We start from the raw sequence: 18,216 nt of genomic DNA on the forward strand, positions 1-18,216 counted from the left end.
GAGGTTTGAGTTGGGATTCTGGACACCTAGCTTTTAGGTCCAGTTTTGCTCCAAGTCTCCATTTTCCTCTCTTTGGACCTTATTTTCCCCATCTTTAAAATGAAAGGCTGGATTATTGATCCTCAAAGATCTTTTTAGCTCTGATATTCTTTGATTTCATGAATCCTGAAAGGTTCTGAAGCTCTGATGAAGGGTCACAGCTTGCAGTTTGCTCTGACACAGTATAGATGTTGCATTGGAACTTTACCACAGTGTACCTTGGGTAGTCTCAGGCTAATTTTTCTTTTTCAGGAGGAATATTTCTGAGAGTCTGGATTCTATAGATAAGTGAGTTTTGTTTTTGTTTTTATTTTTTTTTTTTTTAATTTTTTTTTCAACGTTTTTTATTTATTTTTGGGACAGAGAGAGACAGAGCATGAACGGGGGAGGGGCAGAGAGAGAGGGAGACACAGAATCGGAAACAGGCTCCAGGCTCCGAGCCATCAGCCCAGAGCCTGACGCGGGGCTCGAACTCACGGACTGCGAGATCGTGACCTGGCTGAAGTCGGACGCTTAACCGACTGCGCCACCCAGGCGCCCCTTTTTGTTTTTATTTTTAAAGAGAATGTGAAAGGTTAAAAATAAGAGTGAAAGAAGACTTTAAAGTTGGATCTGTGGAGAATATATTAATGTGTATCCCAAGTAACTGTTGTAGAATAGCAGATGCTTTGTTCAGTCTGTGTAAGGTGGCATAGTATTGTGGCATTCTCTTGATGCTGTTGCAGAGAACAAGGGGCTATAAGGAAGTTCAAAGTCCACATAGTTTCCACCTTTGGAAAAGGCGTGCCTGCTTACCTCAGGACCCAACAGGTGGGAGAGCTACTGAGGACACGGTTTCTAGCTTCCTTAGAACTCCCACTTCTGGTGGAAAGATTTGAGCCCCTCTCTCAGCTCTGTGGGACCAGAAAATCTGCACTTGAAGCTTGGCTTGTTTGGCTTAAATGATGGGAGTTTGTTCCCCCTGAAAATGTCACTGCAACCCCAGGACAGCTTAATGATTCTTGTAGGTTACTCAGAACTCATTGGGTATGATTCTGTCCCAGAGCAGGCTTGATGGCTGTGTTGTAAGGAGATAAGGCCAGATACAGTCTGGCTTTTTACTGGAAACCATTCACCTTCGTGCTTTGTTCTTCTCAGTGGGTGGGGTTCCCTCCATTCCTGCCTGAATGAAAAGCCTTTAGCTGACTTCCTGATCATGCCCTGTCTTGTCCTTCATTTTTTCTTTGCTTTTCATTATTATTTGCTGCAGCTCAACCCATCTTCTAGTTGTGGCTTTACACAAGGCAGGAACCTCTAACCTTTGTAAATGTTTGTAACTGGAAAGAAACTGAAAGTTTGAGTTAGGAGAAAGGAGTTTAGGTCTCTTATGCTGTGTTCACGGGATTAGGGTGAGGAGTTGGGAAGGTCGGAGAGGTGAGGAGACTTGATCCAAGAAAACGCTCTAGATGAAGATGAAAGAGTTGAGGAAATGGAAGTTTGGGTTGCTGACAGGGCAGAAAAAACTTGAGGAATGCTCCCTATTTGATAAATAGGTTATTTTTAGTTGCAGAAAAAGAGTAGTCTCACCAGCGTAGTGGAATCTTGCAGTCATGTTTGTAACTTTAATCAGTTTAGGCTATGCCAGAAAAGTGTCAGGTGACATGCTAATTTCCTCCAACTTTTAGTTCTGTCTGGCTGAACTCCAGCAGTCCTATGGCCTGCAGGGCCTCAGGGCATGTGAGTGGAGGGTAATTGGGGGGAGGGGGCCAGCTGCTGCTGTTTGAGATGCTCCTCAAGGCGAAAGAACCTGTGTGCTAGGCCCCTGTTCTGATGCATGCACTGGGGCTCTAGGTCTCTGGTGCTTAAATCCAGAGTGTTCCCTTGTGGGACCCCAGCATGACCTTGGGTGGAACTGCCTTAGAATCTATCTGATTTGCTATTTTTCCAATTAACTCTGTGTTCTGTGCCCATCTTTCTTGGTCCTTGGTCCTTGGTCCTTGGTCCTTGAGTTTTAATGAATTTTAAGCTCCTAGTTAACATTATTCAGCACACTTTGATTTAGTTTCCACTAAAATGTGTGCCTGGCATTACTGTGGTGCCAAGTGCCCTTTGGTCTTTGTTTCTTAGAGACTCTAGATTCTCTATGTGTTGTTCTGTTGAAGAATATCAACTTGTTAATTAATTAAAGTATTTTAATTTTTAATTTTGGGAAAGACTTTATGTCAATTACTAGGACAGAAAAACATGTTTAGTGGTGTGATTTGGGGTACTATGTACTTATTTATAGGAGCTGGACCTTCCTAACTGGAAGATATGACCTTTGCCTTTGTAAGAATTTACAGTGGTGTGGAGAAAATGATAGTACAAATTATTGAAGAAAATATTGAAGCAAGTACAGACTGAATCATCTGTGCATAACGAATACCCTGAGTGCTGCAGAGTTCTCTGGTCAGTAAGTAGGGTTTAGAGCTTGCTTGTTGGAGCAAGTTTTAGTCTTGTTTCTTTTTAGCTTTATACACAAAGAGGTTAGACAGCAACTTTTGAGTGTGGGTTTCTGTAGTCTTGGGATTTTTCTCCCTGTGCTGGTCTTATTTTTTGCTTAAAACATAATAAAAGTAATCTGTGTAACTGAGTCTCATGGGTACAAGGAAAACCTAAGAGGTAGTTAGCTTAATAAAAGCAGCTAGTGAACTGATGGATCCATCTTATTTGGGGAGGCTGGGGGAATAGAACTGGTGATGTTTCTCCTGGGTGCTGAAGAAAGGGGCCGCCTACAAAAGCCTTTCTTTAGAAGCTTTCAGCTTGCCTTAGAGTAGCAAATTATTTAAAATACGAGCCTCCGTTTCCTCACATTTTAAAATGGGTTTGATAGTATCTCCTCATAGAGTTGTGAGAATTGAGTGGATGGGAGTGAAAGTGATTTGAAGTATGAAATAATGTGTAAGCATTAGATATTATTATTCATTATATTATTTAGGGAGGAGGAGGCATGGACTTTTGAGGCCTCTGGCAGGACATCTTTGGGGAGCCTTTCTGATGATTTTGGGCATCCTGGAATCTGGACTTCTTTTAGTTGGTGTTAGTAAAGAAAATAATATTACTCAATGTTATTTAAAGGTATACATGTGGGAGATGAATTGTTCTTTTTTATGTATACATACCTATACTTATAAGAATATAAATAGAAGCACTCCTCATAGTGTTCAGCTATGTAGCCATTGAACATTTACCGAACTATTACTATGTGCCAAGTTCTATGCATGTCCTTGGATTTGGAGATGAAATACATAATCTTGGCCTTTTAAGAGCTCACAGTTTGGTGGGGGGATATAAAGAAGTAGATAATTACAATACAGGATGGTAAGTGCTGTCTGTGTTAGAGGGAAACCTACGGTCTTTTAAAAGGGCCTGTTCTTACTTGATTCCTCTCACCTTCTTCTCCAGACTTTGTTTAAAAGCTGTACGAGATCATAGGGAGGCCTGGAGAGATAAAACAGTTTGCCTAAGGTCATACCCCATAGCTCGTTGGTGGTGAAGCTGGAATTAAAATGAGTTGTCATATTCAGTCTTCTGCAGCTTTGTTCTTAGCTCCATCAGCACTGACCTCAACTTTTCCTCCCTTGCCATAGATTCCTACTCTTTTCAAAGGGATAACTCTCTCCCTCCTCTCTGCTCCACCATCTTTTCAAGCTTCAGTTCTTATTACCTTATCTCACAGGTACTATTGAACTGGAAGTAGGAAGACTTGGGAGGCTTAACTTTGAGCTTGCTGAGGTAGAATGGTTCTTTGTATTGGCTGCACATTAGAATTGCTTACAGAGCTTTTATAAAATACTGATACCTAGGATTCTGATTTTTACTCCCATTATTTGTTCATTATTGAGATATAGCTACAGTAAATTATACAGATTTTTCAGTAAAATACTCAATGAATTTTTATGTATGTATGCTGTCATGTAAAGACTACTCACATCAAGATATGCATCAGGTCAAGATAGAGAACATTTCCAGAATTCCAGAAGGCTCCCTCGTGCTTCTTCCTCATCGGTACTGGCTACCCAAGTAACTAGTTATTCTGACTTCTATCTCCATTGATAAGTTTCGTCTATTTTTGAGTTTCATGTAATAGAACATAAATAGCCTCAGACTGCATGAACTATTTTGGGTCTGGCTGCTTTTGTCATCCATGTTGTATGTAGCAGTATGTAATGGTTCATTGTTTGGATGTATCACAGTTATTTATTCTACTGTTGATGGACATTTGGGATCTTACCAGTTTTGGCTATATGACAAAGCTGCCATGGACACTCTTAGTCTTATGTATATCTTTTGGTGAACATATGCACTCATATCTCTTGGGTGTATACCTATGAATAAGATTCTGGGTCATATGTTTAGCTCTGGTAGATATTGCTAGAGTTTGGTTGTACTACGTGGTAGTATTCAAATTTTTTTTATTATGAAAAATTTTGGGGCGCCTGAGTGGCTCAGTTGGTTAAGCGTCCGACTTTGGCTCAGGTCATGATCTCACGGTCCATGAGTTCGAGCCCCGCGTCGGGCTCTGGGCTGACAGCTCAGAGCCTGGAGCCTGTTTCAGATTCTGTGTCTCCCTCTCTCTCCGCCCCTCCCTCATTCATGCTCTGTCTCAAAAATAAGTAAAAAAAAAAAAAAAAAAAAATTCAAACATTCACAAAAGGAGAGAGGCTAATACAGTGAACCTACATATATTTATATTCAGTAGTTTTCAAGATTTTGCTACATTTCCTTCAGTTCTTTTTAATGTGTTGAGGAATTTTATCAAGGTTTTTTTTTTTTTTTTTTTTAATTTTGGGACAGAGAGAGACAGAGCATGAACGGGGGAGGGGCAGAGAGAGAGGGAGACACAGAATCGGAAACAGGCTCCAGGCTCCGAGCCATCAGCCCAGAGCCTGACGCGAGGCTCAAACTCACAGACCGCGAGATCGTGACCTGGCTGAAGTCGGACGCTTAACCGACTGCGCCACCCAGGCGCCCCTGTGTTGAAGAATTTTAAACCAAATCCCAGAAATCATTTTATACCTACACACTTTTTTATGCATCTTTAAATACATTTTCTCACATAACCATAATGCTATTATCAAATTTAAGAAAATTAACAAAACCTTAATAACATCTAGATAGGATCATAATCAGATTTCCTTGATTGTCTAAAAAATGTCTTTGCAGTTACTTTGTTAGGGTAAGGATCTGACCAGAACCCATACAGTACATTAAGTTGTTATGTTTCCTAAGTTTCTTTGTATTTCAAGTCCTTCCCCTGCTCCCACTTTTTCATATCATTGACTCATTGTAGAAATTCAGTCATTTATCAGATAAATGATATTTTTGAAAGCTCCTAGGTTTTTCTAATAATTAGCGTTGAAAACCTCCAGGAGTGTAAATCTTAGGACTGTTCTTTTAAAGAGAGGGTGAAAGGTAGGGGCTAGAATATAAATATAGTATGGGTGATTGAAGCTATCATAACAGATTAGAGCGTGGACCTCTTGTACAATAGAACTGGGATATGGTAGTAGCAGTGGTGGTGTACCCAGAGAAAGAGTGTGGGAACTAGTCACGAAGTTCTCTTTTGTCTATCCCAGTTTCACTTTGTTGTGTGAATTTTCTTGTTTAGTAGGAACTTCAAAGGTTGATTCTCTAATCTAAGAATCAGAGACTCTGACAAGAAAAAGCAGATATGATTTCTTTCCTGTTGAAGTTACTTTCTTGCAGAACTGTTGACCATGAGTTTTGTGTGTGTGTGTTTGTTTTTTTGTTTTTTAATTAGCTGAACACAGTGGGAAATTAGAAAATAGATCATTCACAGCAATTAAGATACTTAAGGCTTAATTAAAGAAAACTTTAAGAGGTAAGAAATTAAGTCTGTACACAGCATAGGGAGGAAATGTTAAAATACCTATCAAGGTGGGAGGCTGGGGTGTCCAAAGGCGGGCCACAATAAAGTGCAATAGGGGATGGTTTCCCACACCAGGAAGACCTATGGTGATTCCTTCTAGTTTGTGCCAAGCACCTTCTAGCAATTAGCTACCATTTCACTCCACCCTCTTTACCTATAAGGGCCAAATTGTCTAAATAATCTTACTTTAAGTAACTTATCAGATCTAAGTGCTCGACAGAATTTTTGTGGGAGAGTTGGTAATGTTGGTCACTGGCATGGACTGAAATGGTATATCCAGTGCAGAAAACCTAGGGAAGGTCAGAGTGGCTGTAGTGTAGTTAGATTGTGAGAACTAGAGGGGCCCTTGGACTTTAGGATTCTACCTACCCTTCTTCCCTTTCTTAGTTTTTTTTTTGTTAGAGAAAATTTAAAATGTATACAAAAGGAAACTTCATGATGGGCTCCCATGTATCCACTCCCAGTTTCAATAGTTATGAAATCATGGCCAATCTTGTTTCATCTATACCCTACCCACTTAACCCCATTCTGTATTATTTTGAAGCAAATTCCAGACATTATATCATTTCATCTGTTGTAAGCATTTCATTATGTATCTCTAAAAGTTAAGGACTTCTTACAATTAAAAAACCCATAATTTTAATATCACATAAAAAACAAGAATTCTTTAATACCATCAAATATCCAGTCAGTCAAATTTTCATTTTCTCATCAATGATTCTGTTTTGTTTCTTACAGTTAGTCTGAATTAGGATCCAGTTAAGATCCATACATTGTGGCTGGTTGGTTTTATCTTTTTTTTTTTTAATCTTTTTTTTTTTTTAATTTTTTTTTTTTTTTTAAGGTTTATTCATTTTTCAGAGGCAGAGAGACAGAGCATGAACGGGGGAGGGGCAGAGAGAGAGGGAGACACAGAATCTGAAACAGGCTCCAGGCTCTTAGCTGTCAGCACAGAGCTTGACGTGGGACCTGAACTCACAGAAGGTGAGTTCATGACCTGAGCTGAAGTTGGATGCTCAACTGATTGAGCCACCCAGGCGCCCCTGGTTATATTTTTTTTAAGAATCTTTTAATCTTATAATCTCTCCATATCCCCTCCTTTTCTTTTTTTTTTTTTTTAAACATACAGGGTATGGTAGTTATATGTTGCTGCATAACAGAATTTAGCAGCATAAAACAATATACATTTATTATATCACAGTTTCTGTGGGATAGGAAGCCAGGCATGGCTTTAGCTGGGTCTCCTGCTTCAGGCTCTTAGCTGTAATCAAGATGTCAGCTATCAAGGTGTGACCGAAGAAGGGCTTGAAGTTCACTCAGTTGTTGGCAGGATTCAGGTCCTTGTGGGCAGTTAGACTGAGGGCCTCCATTCCTTACTGGTTGGTAGATGGAGGCCACCTTTAGTTCCTTGCCATATGGGCTTCTGTAGCACAGCAGCTAGCTTCATCAAAGCAAGCAAGAGATGGCAAAAGAGAGAAAGAGCCAGTAAGAAAGAATTCAGTCTTTTATAAGCTAATCTCAGAAATGACATCTCATAATTCTTGCCTATGTTCTCACTGTTAGACGCCAGTCTTGAGGCCCAGACCAAACTCAAGGGGAAGAGCCCACATAGAACATGGACACTAGGGGGTGGAGATCTTTGGGAGCCATTTTAGAAGACTGCCCATCTTCTAGAGATAAACTCTAGAGTCCAGGTCTGCTATCAATATATTTGCCTTTTTACCATATTTTTGGTGCCACTGGGGAGAACAAGGCCCCTCAACTCGCACATTTCATTTCCCTCCATCTGTGTAATAACTCCATTATGCAGTTTCCTTTTGTGACACTCTGATAAATGTCATGTTTGTATATGTCAATAACCAGAGCCAGTTGTTAAAAATCATAGGTAGGATAGGTTGATTGGGCTTTTTCACCTTGACCAAGAAATAAACCAGTCACTGGTCTTAAAAAAAATTATGTGTTTCACACTGTGCCAGGCCTATGGAGGTACAAAAAAAAGCATAGAAGAATAAGAGTTTATAGTTATTGTGTGGGATGGACAATAAGTGCAAAAAAATTAGAAATTAGCGTTGAATCAATCGGCCAATATTGTTTGGCGCACAAAGCTCTGTGTACAAAGCTCCATGTTAAGTGCTATGGAGAATATCAAACTCGGTAAGACAGCCTTTTGCTCTCTCCTTAGGGGATGATACAAAACAAAGTTATAATGCAGAGTAGACTGGGAATTGTGCAAGTAGAGATATGGACAAAGTACTTTGGGAGCAAAGGATGGAGAATCTTAGAATGTTAGAGTCAAAAAGAGCCCTTAGCATCAGGGCCAGTGGTCTTTACCATTTGGAGACTTGGAGCCATTTAGTCAGAGAAGTTTGAGTTCTTGCTAAGATAAGAGAATCAAGTGAAATTAGAATATAACTTTTTTAGCGGCTAGAGATGGGAGGACTTAAGTTGGAAACAGGTAGCCTTAGATCATAGAACAGACTACTCCAAGAATGTGGACTTTCTCAGTAACACACCTCAACTGGCCAAAGGTAGATTCTGCAGCTGCTCTGTGTACCTGTAATATAACCATAACCATGTTTTATAGTATACAAAGTACTTTCACATATATTATTTCATTTGGTCCTTACAGCCTTGGAGTCTGGATATATTGTTATCTCTGTTTTATAAATGAGGAAACTTCTACTCAGAGAATTATAATATCTATTAAGGATCACAGAACCAGTAAATTAGAGAGACAGGACTGGGTCTCAGGATTTCATTGCCCTGTGTTCTGCTCAGTATGTGTGCTCTGAGTGTGTGTGCTGTTTGTTTTGTTTGTTTTTAATACTGAAGACACTGACTTGAGACTTGTTGGCAAGCATGACTTTCTGAGCAGATGAGATAAAGAGGCACATCCAGGGCTATAAGAAGGAACTTGGACAAGGGTTGGTGGTGGGGAGATGCAGAGAACCTGGCAGAGAGCCTGCTGATGTCTTCTGCCCAGGGGCATCCTCCCTGCCCTTTCACATGCTGCCCAGCAACACCTCTGGCCTCACCCACCTCTCCTGGTACTTCTTTAAAATTATTTCTGCTGGAACTGGGCAAGTAAATTTCTCAGGGTTCCTTTCCCAAGGTCTTCTTAGTACACTTAGAAGGAAAGAGAAACTAAATAAAAACACATAGGGGATACAATGCTTTATCAGAATGGTGAGAAGAAGAAAATTGGATTAACATTTATAGAACACATTATGCCAGGCCTTATCTGCTTATACTGAATCTGTATTTCCATATAGTCCTTTACATCAGTCCCATGAAGTTTAGATATTATAGTCTCTGTGTACACTTGAAGAAATTGAGATCGTGAAGTTTAATCACCCGGACTGCTGTGTGACTGAAGTATAGAGGAAACCAAGATTCCCTGGCTTCTGAGACCATGTGTACTCCTCCCATTGTGGTATGTTGCCTGGGCAGCAGGCAGGGTGGAGAAGGAGTGTGGAACAGAGACAATGGGAAGTTCTCTAGAGGCTGTAAAATGGAAAGAAACTTCTTGCTGGGGGTAGAAATAACGATGACTCCCCCAAAATGAGCCTTGGAATTAAAATGGCAGAGAAAACCTTCTAAACCCAGGCCCTCTGGTATAAAAAGCCACGTGTTCTGTTCCTGACACACCAAGGGAAAGTGTACATTTTTATCTTCCGTTGTAGTGAAGATGAGATCTGTGTTTGAAAAAAGACTTCCAGATTGATACTCTGGACATTTAGGAATCAGTCCAAGGGGAACGGAATTCTTAGCTGAATAAAAAGGTTTGAAGCCCTTGGGTGACTTGCGGCTGCCAGGACCTGCCGCTTGTACATGTGGCAGTGCTAGGATGGTGCCCCCTTTAAACAGAAACAGACCAAACAGCTCATCCTCAACCCTGCATCCTCTCAAATCTAAACAAGATGTCTGTATTTACTGCCTCCCTCCTCTTAGCCTGTCCTAGGCTGGCTTCTGCCCTCTGTCATTTCACTGTACACTTCAGTAAAGTCACTGATGTCCTTCATGAAGCTGAATTCAACAGACTTTTCAAATTCATTTTCTCGGTGAAGTTGATGCTGTTGACCACTCCTTCTAGAAATACTCTCTTGTCTTGGCTCAAGTGATATAACACGGTCTTGTTCTTCTACTTCTCTGCTGTTTCTGCAGGTTCATCCTCCGTTCTGCAGCTATTAAATGTACTACTCTTGCAGGCCCTCCTCCCTGGTCATACTAGACACTCTCCCTGGGTGATCTCATCCACCCCATTGGCTTTAGTAACCACACCTCTATGCACATGACTCATAAATTTATGTATCCAGCCTGGATTGCTCCCCTGTGCTACAGACCCATCTATTTATTGTCAGCCAGGCACCATTCTAGGGTACAGAATTCCCTGGGGATATAGTGATGAGGTAGACAGAAGATGGGGGTAGAGGTGGGGAGGAGGAGATAAACAGTAAGTAAGTAAACAAAATACCAGATGGGGTTAAGTGTTAAGGTGCACATAAACTAGGGTGATATGTTAGAGGTTGAGAGCTACTTAATATTATCTGGCCAAGTCTTTACAGAGGTGATAAAACTTAAGCTGACCCTTCAATGACTGAAAGGAGCCAGCTGTACAAAGGGAAGAGGGAACAGCTAGTGCAAAAGCCCTAAGGCCAGAATGAACGCAGTGTGTGCAAGAAACAGGAAGTGAGGAAGGGGACCTGGTAGGAGATGAGGTCAGAGAGGTAGGTAAGGGGCCAGATCATGCAGGGCCTAGTAGACTCTGGTGAGGACTTTAGAGTATTCTAAGTGGAAGGGAAAGCTGTTAGAGGTATTTTGTTGTGTTGTTTTTAAGCAGAATAGAGTCTTGATCTGATTAAGTTTTTAGAAATTTGCTGCTGTTTGGAGAGTGGTACTCATAGGGGACAGTTGGTAGCAGGGAGGCTTAAGGAGGCTATTATAGTAGGTAGGGTGAGAGAGAGTCCAGTAGCTTGGACTAGGGTGCTTAATGGGGATGTAGAGAGCAGAAGGACAGGTTCAAGAAAATTTGGAAGTTGGAGTTGATAGGACCTGCTGATGGATTTCATGTTCGGTGTGGGGGAAAGACACATTCAGCATGGTTAGGTGTCTGGCCTGGTCAGTTGGGTGAATGGTGATAGTGTAAATAGGGGTAGATGTGAGGAGGAATGAGTTTGGGAGAAAGACGGGTGGGAGGTCAATACAATCAACAATATGGGAATATATGGATATGTGATATCAATTAGACATCCAGGTAGAGATGTCCGGTAGGCCGTCGGAAATGCTTCTGGAATTGTCAGTGCTGGAGATGAAAATTTGGAAGTCATTGATATTGAGTCATGGGACTAGATGAGATTGCCCAAAGAAGGGAGGGTGCAGATAAAGAAAAGAGGTCCTGGGACTATCTCTGGTCATGTAGAGGAGAAGGTGGAGCAGACTGAAGATGACCTACTGAAGAGTAGGATGATGAGGAAAGTATGATGTCCTGGAACCAAGGGAGAAAGTGTTTTGATGGAGAAGGAGTGGTTATTTGCGTTAAATGCCATTTGGAGGATAGGGAAGTGACCACAGAATTTGGTAGTATTGAGGCCTTTGACCCTAATGAACAGTTTTTGTGGAGCGTTGAGGATAGAAGGCTGATTGGAGTGACTGAGCATTAGAGGTATGGAAATAAAATGTGTAGAGTGCTCGGAGAGGTTTTGCTGTGAAGAGAAGAGAAGCAGAGACATTGGGGCTAGACTAACTGGAAGGAGGTGTGAGATCAAGGGAGAGTTTATTGTTTCTGGTTTTTGTTTTGTTTGTTTTAAATTTTTTTAAATGTTTATTCATTTTTGAGAGACAGAGCATGAGTGGGGAAGGGGCAAAGAGAGGGAGAAACAGAATCTGAAACAGGCTTCAGGCTCTGAGCCATCAGCACAGAGCACAACGCAGGGGTCGAATTCACGAACTGCGAGATCCTGACCTGAGTCGAAGTTGGACGCTTAACTGACTGAGCCACCCAGGCGCCCCTCGTTTTGTTTTTTAAGATAGGAAATTCTAGAATCTTGCTTTCCAAATGTGGCCTCTGGATCAACCTGGGAAGCTGTTAGAAATACAGTCTTAGGCCCCACCCTAGACCTACTGAGTCAGTTTCTGTGTTTCAGTGAGATCCTCAGCTGATTTGTGTGCACATTCAAGTTTGAAAAGCACTGTTTCAGAGTGTGGCTTCTCAAGCTGTCAGTGATGCAGGACAAATTAATTTTTTCTAGTCTGTCCAGGACCTACATGTGGTATTCTTATGCAAATTTTTGTCTGTAACTCACTCCACGTGTGACTCACTGTGTGAGTTCATCAGCACCCTCACTGGTCTAGACCCTGTTTGAGAAATCCTCCTCAGATCCTATGCTTGCACGTTGTAGCAGTGTCTACAACATTGCTTGCTTCACAAATGTCTAGGTGCCTATTCTATTCCTGTACTTACCCTCATAAGATTTTGTGAGCCAGTGCTGGCCTGTGGATCTCATGCTGTTTGGCTAGGGTCATTTGAGAGTCTGTATACAGGAGAAAAATGACGTAAGAGAGTGGAGATCACTGCATATGAAGATAAGAGGGAATCAGATCCATAGTAGACATGAAAAGTTGTACTTTATGTATCAGCAGACCCTCTTCATTGTAACAATAGGGAACACAGAATGCTGACGTATGGTTAGATTTGGAATTAGGGAGATGATGGTCTGAGTGTTGCTTCTTGGGGACAGTCATTTAGCTGATGGGGGTTGGAGGTTTATTGAGGAAAAAAAAAGAGGTGCAAGAGTTGTTTTGGAGAGTTGGAAAGTGAACCTAGCAAGGGAAGATATAGTAGGGTTGTTGGCAGCATCGAGGGACATATTTGAGATTTTGTGGTGATAATTTAAAATGTGGGGTGCCTTGCTGGCTCAGTTGGTAGAACATGCAACTATTGATCTTGGGGTTGTGGATTTAAGCCCCACATTGGGCGTGGAGGCTGTTTAAAAATTTTTTTAAATTTTTTTATTTTATTATTAAAAAAAAATTTTTTTTAATCTTTATTTTTGAGAGAAAGAGTGTGAGCAGGGGAGGAACAGAGAGAGAGGGCAACACAGAATCCAAAGCAGGCTCCAGGCCCTGAACTGTCAGCACAGAGCCCGATGTGGGGCTTGAACCCATAACCGTGAGATCATGACCTGAGCCGAAGTCAGACACTCAACCTACTGAGTCACCCAGGCGCCCCTAAAAATTGTTTTTAAATCATACCAGTCAGTAGTTGCATTTTCTCTACAGACACAGTTTATAACTTAGTGCTTTGGTGTAGGCCTGGAGAGGTTGTTAGTTTGGTTTAGTGAAGATTGAAGTTTTACTAGTTGAATATTAGGGGAGGGGGACAAATGAATTAAAGATATTTGCAAGGAACTGATTATAAGGGAAGTGACCACATGAAAGGAGGCATGTGATTCCATTAAATTACTTAACTTCTCTCTCTCTTTTTTTTTTTTATTTTAATGTTTGTATATTCTGAGAGAGATCATGAGCAGGGGAGGTACAGAGAGACTCCCACGCAGACTCTGCATTGTCAGCGCAGAGCCTGATGTGGGTCTCAAACCCATGAGGCTGTGAGATCATGACCTGAGCTGAAACCAAGAGTCTGACACTTAACCATTTGAGCCACCCAGGCGCTCCTCTCCTCTTTTAGAAGATGGGGATAATAGTATCTGTTTCACAGAGTTGTTTTAAGGATTTAGTTAATTCCTATAAAGTGCCTAGAACGGTGCCTGGGGCACAGTAAGTGCCCTGTATGCAGCTGGCAGTGTTAGCTCTGTGGCCACCATCTCCTGAAACAGGGAACTGGCCTTCTTACCCATCTTTTGGCACCATTTGTCCTTGCTTCCATCTGTTGTCCATACTGAAGCCAAAGTGATCTGGAAATGTGCATACCTTATCCCTACTTAAGAGTTAAATGATGGGGCGTCTGGGTGGTCTAGTCAGTTGAGCGGCCGACTTCAGCTCAGGTCATAATCTTATGGTATGGGACCTCCAAGGGCCTGTATGGTGTGGCTTGCTCCATACCTCTCCAGCCTCATTTCCTGTCACACTTCTTCTCCCTTGTTGGTCAGCCAGATCTACTTTAGCTCCTCATATTCAACATGCTCCCTCTTCTGCTTAGAAATGTCCTCACCACTAGGGGCAGCCTTCCTAGACCTCCCTATTAATGGGTCAGCTTCTATTAATTTAATAGTATGATTCTTCAATCAGTGTTTTCCTGTTGCGCTATACAATAAATGGCATGAAGACAGTTCTGTTTTTGCTCCCTATTTTCCTCAGAGCTTGATGCACTGTAGCCAGTCAATATTTGCATGAATACGTGAATGAATGAAAGAATGCACAAACTACCTATCAACCGCTTGTCGGTCTGTGTTATTTGGGATGTGGGTCAGGACTGATTCTCTTGAGAGTAAGATCTGAGAGAATTCCTTCCAGGGTGGTATAATGGAGAGGAGAAAGCACATTTTGGATCCAAGATACCTACATGAGAATCCACTTATCAGCTGTGTGACTTTGACCCTTTATTTCTTCCTCATTTATAAAGTAATCATGATGGTATTTACCCAGTAGGGTTACTATGAAGATCGAATTAGGTAATAAAAGCACTTTCAGTTTCTCCTTAGACTGGTTGTTGTGACTTTGCTGTTTACATTTGCCATTACCTGGTCTAATCCTTTGGGCCCCTTGGTATCCTAATTATAGACTTCCAGAGGTTAAAGGGAGCCAGCATGTTCTTCTGATTTAGCCAACTTTCTAAAGCAGGTCTAAAACCAGCAATTTTAGACATGTGGTTCTATTGCTAAACCCCACAAACACGGGCTAATTGCAAGGAAGCCTAGTCTCAATTATAGCCTACTTGTTAGAAAAGGAAACAGCGGACAGGTGGCAGTCCTTGAGGGTCTGCTTTTAAATAGATGTCCTAATCGCAAACTAGTCTTATCAATTGTTTATTAATAAATGCTTCCATAGTGTTTGAAAGTTCTTAAATCCTTTCTTTCTGATTCTAATCTTGTTTATACTCTTGGTTCTTTGTTAAGTAAGGTTTCTTTGGTAAGGTGGAAAAAGCCCTGAAGCTCAGAGATGGGATTACTGGATTCTAGTCCTGTCTCTGTTATTAGCTTCCTAAAAGAGTCACAGGTCTTAATCTGTTTGCTCATCTGTTGTAGGGGGGATAAGAGTATCTGCCTTCTTATCCCAAGAGTTACACGGATAAAAAAGTTATATCCTGGGAGAATTAGACCTTATTTTAGCAGCCCTCCATCATAGATGGGTATTGAAATCTGTTATTAACATAATTTAAGAATTAATAACAAGACTCTTAATTTATTCTTTAACAAATTGAATAATTGAGATATTCTAATAAATCAAATGAGTTGGCATGTCTCCACTTTTGCCTTTTGGGATCTATTACGGTTTTTTCAGGGGCAGACGGAAACAGCATGGGTAAGGGTTCATACATGTTGTTATTGGAAAGGGCCTTAAATATCATGTCGTCTGAGTTTTTTGTTCAACTGATGAAGCTAAGGCCCAGGGAGTATAAAAGTCATGTCTGAGGTGTCAGTGGTTGAACTTCCTGTCCAAGGCTCTTCACCCTAAGAGGCACCTCTTCTTTTTACCAGTTTCTCACTTGCTCTGTACCCTTCTCCCTCGTGGGCAGGTGGGATGGGTGGGAGGGGGATGAGAAGGAGGCAAGGCTTTCAGACATCTCTTCTGCAGGTTATGTTTTTCCCTCTGCTTTTACCTGGAATGTCTTGAACTCCAACATGAAATGACCTGAGTGCAGGAAGCTGGTCAGGTATGGCATTCAGGTTAGCTGCTTTTATCAACCGGGTGGCACCAGGTTGGCTCTCACCAAGCTGCTGGCACTCTTCAGCCTCAAACCCACTGATTGGTCACACTTCATCCTTCCATCGGCCCATTTACAGGTTGGCTTTTTGGTGAAGAGATTGCACAGGGCAGAAGAAAAACATTAAATCCCTCCTCATTTTTCTCCTGCCTGAGAATGTTGCTTTAGCAATTCCAGGTGAAAAAATGATGGTCTCCTTGCCTCTCAGTAGATACAATGGGGCACCAGATTTGACTCCTAGGACTTCGGATATTATGGTTATCTCCGGTTTAAATTTTTATCCTGCCCTCTCATTTTCCACCTTCACACTTTGTTCTTTGCTTATATCTGGAAGACCTCAAAAAGTTAATGAGTAGATATGAGGGGTGGCCTGCTCCAACAGAATTGCAGGTTAATGGTATCTCTGTGATCCTTAGTTATTCTGGGTCTCTCTGGTATCAGTTTTTCTGGTAACAGAAAGTAATCACTGTATACTCAGGTGAAGAGCCGAGGATGGTTCTTCTAGAGACTGCAGATGACCCAGAGTTGTTCACTTTGGATAATTTCTGTTTGTCTGTAGATTTCATGAACTCTTTTCTCTGTCATCTCTATTCTGTTCTTAAGCTCATTCAGAGGATTTTTGTTGCTGTTTCAGGTGCTATAATTTCTGTTCTGAAACTTCCACTTTCAGAAAAAAAATGCAGTTTCTCTGCTTAGCTATAATTTCTGTTTTAATATCCTTGTCAAATAATTCCAGTATTTGGGTCATCTTGGAGTTGCCCTCTGCTAATTGTCTTTTCCCTTGCAAATGGCTGTAGTTTTTCTAGTTCTTTATGTAATTTGGGGTTGTCTCCTGAACATGAATGCATGTAAATGTTATGCTGTGGAGACACTGATTTCTGTTGACGTTTTTATTTTAGCAGGCAATTAACTCAGACTCAAAACTGCCAGGTTTGTCTCCCCTGCAGGGGTGGCTGTTCAGATCTCAGTCGTTCTTTTGCCCTTGACTGAGGTGCTTGGGTCCCACCCTGTGCATGCACAGTGCAGGGGTCAGCTAGAGATTTGGACAGAGTTCATACTCAACACCTGGGACTTTGCTTCTCTGGCTGTCTTCTTTCTTCCCATTATCTGGGGCTGCTCTGGGCACTGTCTTACGGTTCCTCCAGAGAGAAAGTCTAGGGTTTGTTTTTTGACTGGCAGTGTAGCTGGATAGCTCTCTGGGGAAAGCTCCAAAAATGGAGAATTCATCCCATCCCCACCCCTTCTACCAGTTTTTGACTTCCCTCCAAAATCTGCCAGCCTTTGTTCACTTCAGACAGATAGTTTTTTTTGGCATTTTATCCAGAGTTTATGTTATCTGTTGGGGGATCATGCTGGAACCACAATTTCCTACTTGCATTTCTATCCATTATGAAAGTATTTTGGGAACAAAAGTGATACATATTTAAGAGAGCTTCATTCTTCAGCCATCAAATAAGGATGGGCTCATTTTCAGTATGGCATATGGTGGATTCAACCATGCTCACTTTAACATGCTTTGCAACCTGGGATCAGTCTCTTCTCCATGAGACTCACTTTCTCCTCTGGTAGATGAGGCAGTTAGACTCTGCATGATCTGTTAGGGTCCTTTCATCTCTGCTTCTAGACAGAGACAGACACACCCACCCATACCCATACTACCACCACTGTCTTCACTAGAAGTTAACAAGAAGGAGCAGAAGAGGTGCCAGAAGGAAGGGGTGTGGGTGGATCTCCCAGGGTGGAAAGCTCTCTGAAGGGGCAGCACTAAAGAGCCTGAGGGTATTTACAGTCATCCTCTTGTTCTGGGGACACAGGGTCAGTATGCCAAGGATGCAAGAAGTAAAGGAAAGAAAGAAGTCATTTGCTGCTTACTTCCATCCCTTAGAAATAAGGACAGAATGTAGACAGTTGAAAACAAATCAGGATCATCAGGAGTTCCTGTTCATCTGATTTTGGGCAGAGCATACTATCCTGTTTTGAAGAGAATAGCCCCCTGGGCCTTAGTAATATGCCAGGAAATGTGGCAAGAGATGGGGGAGGCAGTAGCTTTCGCAGGGCTGCTGCTGTCATTGTTACGGCTGAGTAGAGACAGACCAGATGTATGTGGGCATTTTTTGGAGTTCAGAATTCTTATGTAGGAGAGGTTCTAGGCTGTGGAGAGGAAAGTGTGTCTAAGGTGGGTGGAGAGGGGAAAAGAGACAGCTGTTGGGTAAGGGGCAGGGCTGAAGGTCTGTGCACCAGTTCTGAAGCTGTTTCAATAATTAAAATAGCTGTTTAAGTACATTAAATACTTTTTAAAAAGTATGTGTGAGGGGAGGGTATTTGGGGAGAGCTAAAACTTCTCCCACATCCACTCAAGCCATTCCTTGGGTGCTGACCCTGG

At 41.7% G+C, this 18,216-nt stretch overlaps 1 protein-coding gene across 11 annotated transcripts in view; it reads left to right on the forward strand.

The window, feature by feature from the left end:
* Window positions 1–18,216, forward strand: part of LUZP1 (leucine zipper protein 1) — a 104,262-nt gene that overhangs the window by 47,681 nt on the left and 38,365 nt on the right. Inside the window, exon 1 of one of the 11 annotated variants that reach the window (XM_058718687.1) lies at window positions 2,303–2,466. The exons of the other annotated variants lie outside the window; for them this stretch is intronic. The gene's annotated coding sequence lies outside the window, so the exon portion shown is untranslated. Of the gene's footprint in view, window positions 1–2,302; window positions 2,467–18,216 lie in introns of those variants that run through there. 11 annotated transcript variants of the gene reach the window in all.

The sequence above is a fragment of the Neofelis nebulosa genome, chromosome 2 (genome assembly GCF_028018385.1).
Source record: "Neofelis nebulosa isolate mNeoNeb1 chromosome 2, mNeoNeb1.pri, whole genome shotgun sequence".
Classification (NCBI taxonomy): domain Eukaryota; kingdom Metazoa; phylum Chordata; class Mammalia; order Carnivora; family Felidae; genus Neofelis; species Neofelis nebulosa.